Here is a 6,000-nt window from a genome sequence, read left to right as displayed (position 1 = left end):
TGTCCCACTAGATCAGGAACCTGATGGGAAGAGAAACTTCTCTTTTTCTGTGGTTTCTGCAAAAGTCCTGGGCTTGAGTCTCATTGGTCTGCCTTGAGTCATGTGCCCATTCCTGAACCAATCACTGTGACCAGGGAGAGAATGCTCTGATTGACTCAGCCTTGGTGTGTCCTTTCCTTTCCGGCATCCTTCCCTTATAAATGTGCACAGTATCTTTCTGCCATATGAGGCAGTGGTGGTTCAGCGATGAAATTCTCACCTTCCATGAAGGAGACCTGAGTTCAGTTCCCAGCCAGTGCACCTCAAGTGCAGCCACCATCCGTTTGTCATTGGAGTCTTGTGTGTTCCTGTGATGCTGAACAGGTTTCAGCAGAGCTTCCAGGCTAAGATGAGCTAGGAAGAAAGGCCTGACAATCTACTTCCAAAAAATAAACCTATGAAAACCCTATGGATCACAACAGTCCAATCCATAAGCAATCATGGGGATGCAGCAAGACTGGGCAGCATTTCATTCCATTGTGCATGGGGTCACTGTGAGCTGGAGGCCAACCTGACAGCAGCTAACAACAACAACTACGTGCCAGAGACTTGCTTGGTCTGAGGAGGCCATCACACTTCTCTGGGCCTCAGAAAAGCATCGTGCTGGCTTCTTCAGAAAACTTAAGGACAAGTGGGACACATTCCTACCTTCATAAAGCTTTAAGCTTGGGTTGAGAGTTGACACTAAAAATTCCACCCCGTTGCTGGAGGAGGAGCCTTGGTGGCACAGTTGTTAATTGCTCAGTCTCTAACTGAAAGGTCAGCAGTTCAAACCCACTAGCCACTCTGTGGGAGAAAGATGTGGCACTGTGGCAGTCTGCTTCGGTAAAGATTTACAGCCTTGGAAACACTATGGGGCAGTTCTACCCTGTCTTATAGGGTCACTATGAGTTGGAATCGACTCGATAGCAATGGCTTTGGTTGCTGGAGGGAGTGGTATCTTAGTTATCTAGAGCTGCTATAACAGAACTACCTCAAGTGGATGGCTTTAACAAACAGAAATTTATTCTCTCTCAGTTTAGAAGGCTAGAAGTCCAAATTCAGGGTGCCAGCTCCAGGGGAAGGCTTGCTCTCTCTGTTAGCTCTGGTGGAAGGTCCTTGTCATCAATCTTCCCTGGTCTAGGAGCTTCTCAGTGTAGGGAGCCTGGGTCCAAAGGATGCACTCCTCTCCTGGCTCTTCTTGCTTGGTGGGAACGAGGCCTCTATCTCTCCTGGAGAAAGACATTATGATTGGTAAAGTAGAGGGTCAGTAAAAAAGAGGAAGACCCTCAGTGAGATGGATTGACACAGTGGCAACAATGGGCTCAAACATAACAATGATTGTGAGGATGGTGCAGGGCTGGGCAGTGTTTCATTCTGTTGTACATAGGGTTGCTATGAGTCAGAATCGACTGAATGGCACCCAACAACAATATCCCTCTGCTGGCTTCTCTCTCCTTTTATCTCTTGTAATATAAAAGGAGATGCAGGCCACACCCTAGGTGAACTCCCCTTACATGGGGTCAGAACTGTGACTTGCGTAGGGTGTTGCATCCCTCCCTTAATCTTGCCTCATCAACTAGAGGCAGAGATTAGGATTTATAACACATAAGACAATTTCATCAAATCACAAAATGTTAGGCAACCACACAATACTGGGAATCATGGCCTAGCCAAGCTGACACACATTTTAGGGCGACACAATTCAATCCATGACAACTGCACGGTAGAGAAAAAGGCCTGCTTGCTTGCACTGCCGGGAGGAGCTGAGAGAGCTGTCCTGCACTGAAAAAGGGAGGGATGTGCTTTCCACTTTGGGGGAGCCTTCCAGATTTTGCCTACATGCTTCCTGATCCTCATCCCAAATTGTAGCCTGTTGATCCTGATCCTGAGTTGTACTGTTGCTTCCCTAATAAACCACGTAACAGTAAGTGTGGTCTGTGAGTGCTGTATAGCCATTTCAATGAATTATCACACCCAGCAGAGAAGTAGAGTTTGGCATGGGAGGGGTGGCTGGTATTAGAACTGGTAAGAAGGTTGGATGGTGGAGGTGTGTCTGACCTCCACCTCATAGAAATCAACTTTGTGCTGATGGCGATTCTCTCTCCTCCTTCTAAAGTTAGAGCACTTCAGGCACTACTAGAACATTGAACTGGCACCAGGCTCTTTCTGCTGGGCAAATGGTTTTGAATCTAGGTGACTCTTTTCACCCAGCATGCTGTCTGTCCCTGCCTGCTGTCTGTCAATCCTTCCCTGTAGGGGCTTCCCCTTGAAGCCCTCCTCCCCTGACCCCAGAGACATCCCTGACCTGCACAGCCATCTCTGTCTGGTTCTGAAATTCACCATTCAGACCTGCCCTGACCACTCTATCTTATGCACCTGGAACCAACCTCCAGTCCTCGGAGGGCAGATGAATGCCGCCTCTCCTGTCCTGTGCCCTTGGGCTACTTGGGACAGAGCATCCGGCTTATTCTGCACCCTAGCAAGACTAGTTACCTGCTCCAGACTTGTCAGGACCTGGATTTGAATCCCAATACTGCCATGTGCTGCGTCTGTCAAATGGAAACAGGGCTGCTGACAGACCTCAAGGGATGGCCATGAGGATGAATTGAGAGAGGGGCTGTGAGAGAGGGTGCTACATAAGGCTTAATTAATCCATGCTCTCAGTAGAGAAGGAACACCAAGCAGCGGGAGGGGGTAGCAAACTTTGGGGACAATTTCTAGCACCTAGAAACTACAAGTGTTGGATTTTTCAAAGGAAAATGGTCATGAGGGTTTGTATGTATTTTCTTGTTCTCTCTCTCTCTCATTTTTTTCTGAAGAAGGGAATTCTACATCCCACCGTGTGAGAACCAGAAGGGATACTTTTATCCATTTGGTCCCTTTATAGGGAGGAGGAACCTGAGACTCAGACAAGTGTCCCTCACTGAGGAAGGAAAGAGTGGGACTTCTGGACCCAGCTTCCCTGAAACCAGAGCTTGGCCAAGCGTTGATGTCCTACAGGCCTCCCTGGAACTAGGCTGCAGGAGTGGTGCTTTCTGTCCACCTAGCAAGTCCCAGTTCATCCCCTGGGATCTCACCACTGAGGGTCTTTGCATACTTCCACCCTTACCGGGCCACGTTTGTCAGCTGTGAGGCTCCAGGGTGCCTTGTGGTGCTGACTGAGTCAAAGGGAGGAGATTGTTCACAATGCTCCGGGTGTGCCGGTGTATGAGGCCGGTAAGGAGACATGAGCTTACATGAGGGTGTCTGCAACCTTGAGGGTGATGGGGAGCCAGGAGTCACCACTCTTTTCACGCCATAAGCCCCTTTGGTAGTCTGGGGAGGCCTATGGACCCCTTCTCGGAGTAATGATTCTGTTATATTTTGCTTAAGTATAACACACAAACAAACAGAAAAGCGATCAAATGTCAAGCCTACATCAAAGAACTTTCCCAAAGGGAACATACCGTGCCCCCAGCACCCAGCTCCTCGGAGGCCGCTCCCACTCCCTCTCCCACCCCGTCTCCCCCTTCGAGGGAGGCCACTACCTGAACAGTGTTTTCATATGCACATTGCCAGGTGAAGAGCTGAGCTCTGCATAGCCTCCTGGGGCCCAGTACTGTTCTGGGAACGTGTGTGGGTGCGGTGTGGTATGTGTGGGAAGTACGTGGGAATTTGCCCCGCTCTGAGTGAGGTGGCCCGGTTGCGTGAGAGGCTAAGTGTTCTTGAGTTTCGTTGTGGGCGTGGGTTCGTGTGGGGTCGTGGGCCGTGCAAGCGGGGCGTGTGGGGCATACACCGGGCTAGGATTCGGTTGGAGTCCGTGCGGCGGGCGTGACTGGGACAGCGCGGGGGAGCCGGGGTGGGGGACAGGGCGCAGAACGTCGGGCGGGCGCGCGCGGGGAACGGGCTGTTGGGGGCGGGGAGGCGGGGGGGGGATTATGGGGGGCGGGCCTGGCGGGCGCGCGCTGGGGCCAGAGGCGCGCGCGGGGGCGGGGCTGTGTGGGCGGCGGGCGCGCGCGTGGTGTGGGCGGTGGGCGCGCGCACGCAGCCGGCGCGCCCCCTCCCGGCGGCCATGTTGGCGTGTGGGTGTCAAACGGAGCCAGGCGCGGCGGCGGCTCCGCAGGCTCTGGCAGCTCCTGCGTTCGCAGTGCTCCCGGCGGCCGCAGTCGCGCACCGGGTCGGCCTGGAGAAGCGGAGGTGAGCGGGGCTAGGGGGGTCCGGAGCGGGGCCCCGGGCACGGAGCCTTCCCTCCCCAGGGCGCGGACGCCCCTCGAGCGCAGGCTCCCAGCAAGGCCCCCAGAGCATGCACCCCGCCGCCCCAGGCAGCGACCCCCTTCTTTCCTGCCAGGCCCCGCCTCACAGGCTGGAGCATGGCCTCCTCTTCGTCTGGATCCCTCTTTCTTCTGCAAGGACCCGGTCTCCCTATCAGGACACTCTTCCATTTATATCCTCAGGGTGTGGGGGTCACCTGACTCCCACCCCAGACCCAGAGCACCGTTTTGGTCCTTGCCCTCTACCCCCTCCCCTGATGGGCTCCCTTTCCTCCCGAGCCTGCTCCCTTCTCCGCCCCCGTACAGAGCACAGCCCCCGCTCCCTCCAGGAATTGGGGAAGGGGGTCCTCTTCTCTGTCCAGGATCCTGGCCTGTACCCCCCTCCTTCAGACTGAAGCGGAGCCCCCGTTCTCTCCCCGGGGAGCAGGTTCCCTCTCCCCGTCCCACCCCCACAGCACAGCGGGGATGGGGGCGGCAGAGCCAGGCTCCATCTGCCTTTTGTTCCGCGTGGGTTAGACAGACCCCGCCCAGCTCCTGCGAGTCTAGTGGGGTGGGTGTAGGGTGCGTGGGGGCCGGCCTCTTGGAGGAGACCTTTTCTCTCTCTCTCCATAGGCAGTCTTCCTGGAGGAGACCGTGCCAACAGGTTTTTGTTTGCGACTTGAAGCTGGTCCACTGGCTTCGCGGGGGGCGGGGGAGGCGTGGGTGGCGGGGGTGGGCACCCTGGCCTCCCCAGAAATCCCGACAGCTCATTCCTGAAATGCTCGTTTCTCCACCCAGGGGCTCCTCTGGGGCCCCTAAACTGGTGTGCTGCCCTGGGGACGCGTCTGAAATCTGCTTTAAGAGAGCCACCATTAGTGTTCAGATAGGGGAAACTGAGACCCAGAGATGCAGTGATTTGCCGAGAGTCACGTGGTGATACTCTGTCAGAGCCAGAGCTAGAAGCTTGGCCTCCAGGGCTCTCCCCAGCACATTTTAGATTTGTTTTTTGAGAGAGATGTTTGGGAATCACCCCTAACGTCCACCTTTTAGCATTCACACAAGAGAATGAACAGAAAAAGATGAGAAGTATAAATTTTTCCCTTCCACTTCCAGAAAATACCATTTGGAAGAAGGGGTTGGAACAAGGAGTTAAAATGATTGGAAAAGGTGAATTTTAATTTTCCATAGGCCACCCCTTCACCCCATTACGTAAGAGTGTGCATCTTGTAGCTCTGGATATCTGACGGTGGGTGCTGACAAGAGCATGTGTGAATCCCCGCAGGCAGCGATTGAGTTTGCACTGGTAATTAAGTTTTCATCTGTATTTAAATGAACGTCAAATGGGCTACGGTTTGCATCTGAACAGGTGCTTGTGATTGTGTTTGGGAAGTGCACCTAGATCTTCTCATTTTTTATTTATCCGTACTTTTATACTTCATATTTTTAAACCTTATTTGTGTCCTTAGTTTTAAAATTGGCCTGGTCATCCTTTGCAGTCTCCCTGAGCTATTCTTTTGTAAGCACCAGATGAGATGCTGGCTATTAAGGAGTGTAATAAAGTGCAAATTACTGTAAGGAGGCATGATTCAGGAGATCATCCCTCAAACCTTGGCCAGGAGGCAAGTTTGGATTGTTCTGTGAGATTGACCAACCTCTCCATGTTTAGAGAGCCTTTTTGCCTCTCTGAACGCTGAGCTCAATTGACGGCTGGGAGCTCTCTGGAGAGCTGTCTCCAGCAGAGTTTGTCAGA

General features: G+C 53.2%; 1 protein-coding gene across 7 annotated transcripts in view; it reads left to right on the top strand.

Moving 5' to 3' along the window:
• Positions 1-4,090: 4,090 nt before the first annotated feature.
• EPN2 (epsin 2) overlaps positions 4,091-6,000 on the top strand; it is a 107,728-nt gene continuing 105,818 nt past the window's right edge. For all 7 annotated transcript variants that reach the window (XM_064279365.1, XM_064279364.1, XM_064279363.1 and 4 more), the window contains exon 1: positions 4,091-4,197. The gene's annotated coding sequence lies outside the window, so the exon portion shown is untranslated. The remainder of the gene's footprint in view (positions 4,198-6,000) is intronic.

This window comes from Loxodonta africana, chromosome 2 (genome assembly GCF_030014295.1).
Source record: "Loxodonta africana isolate mLoxAfr1 chromosome 2, mLoxAfr1.hap2, whole genome shotgun sequence".
In the NCBI taxonomy this organism is placed as follows: Eukaryota; Metazoa; Chordata; class Mammalia; order Proboscidea; family Elephantidae; genus Loxodonta; species Loxodonta africana.
The sequence above is the reverse complement of the archived record's forward strand: the minus strand, read 5'-3'. Positions and strand labels throughout refer to the sequence as shown.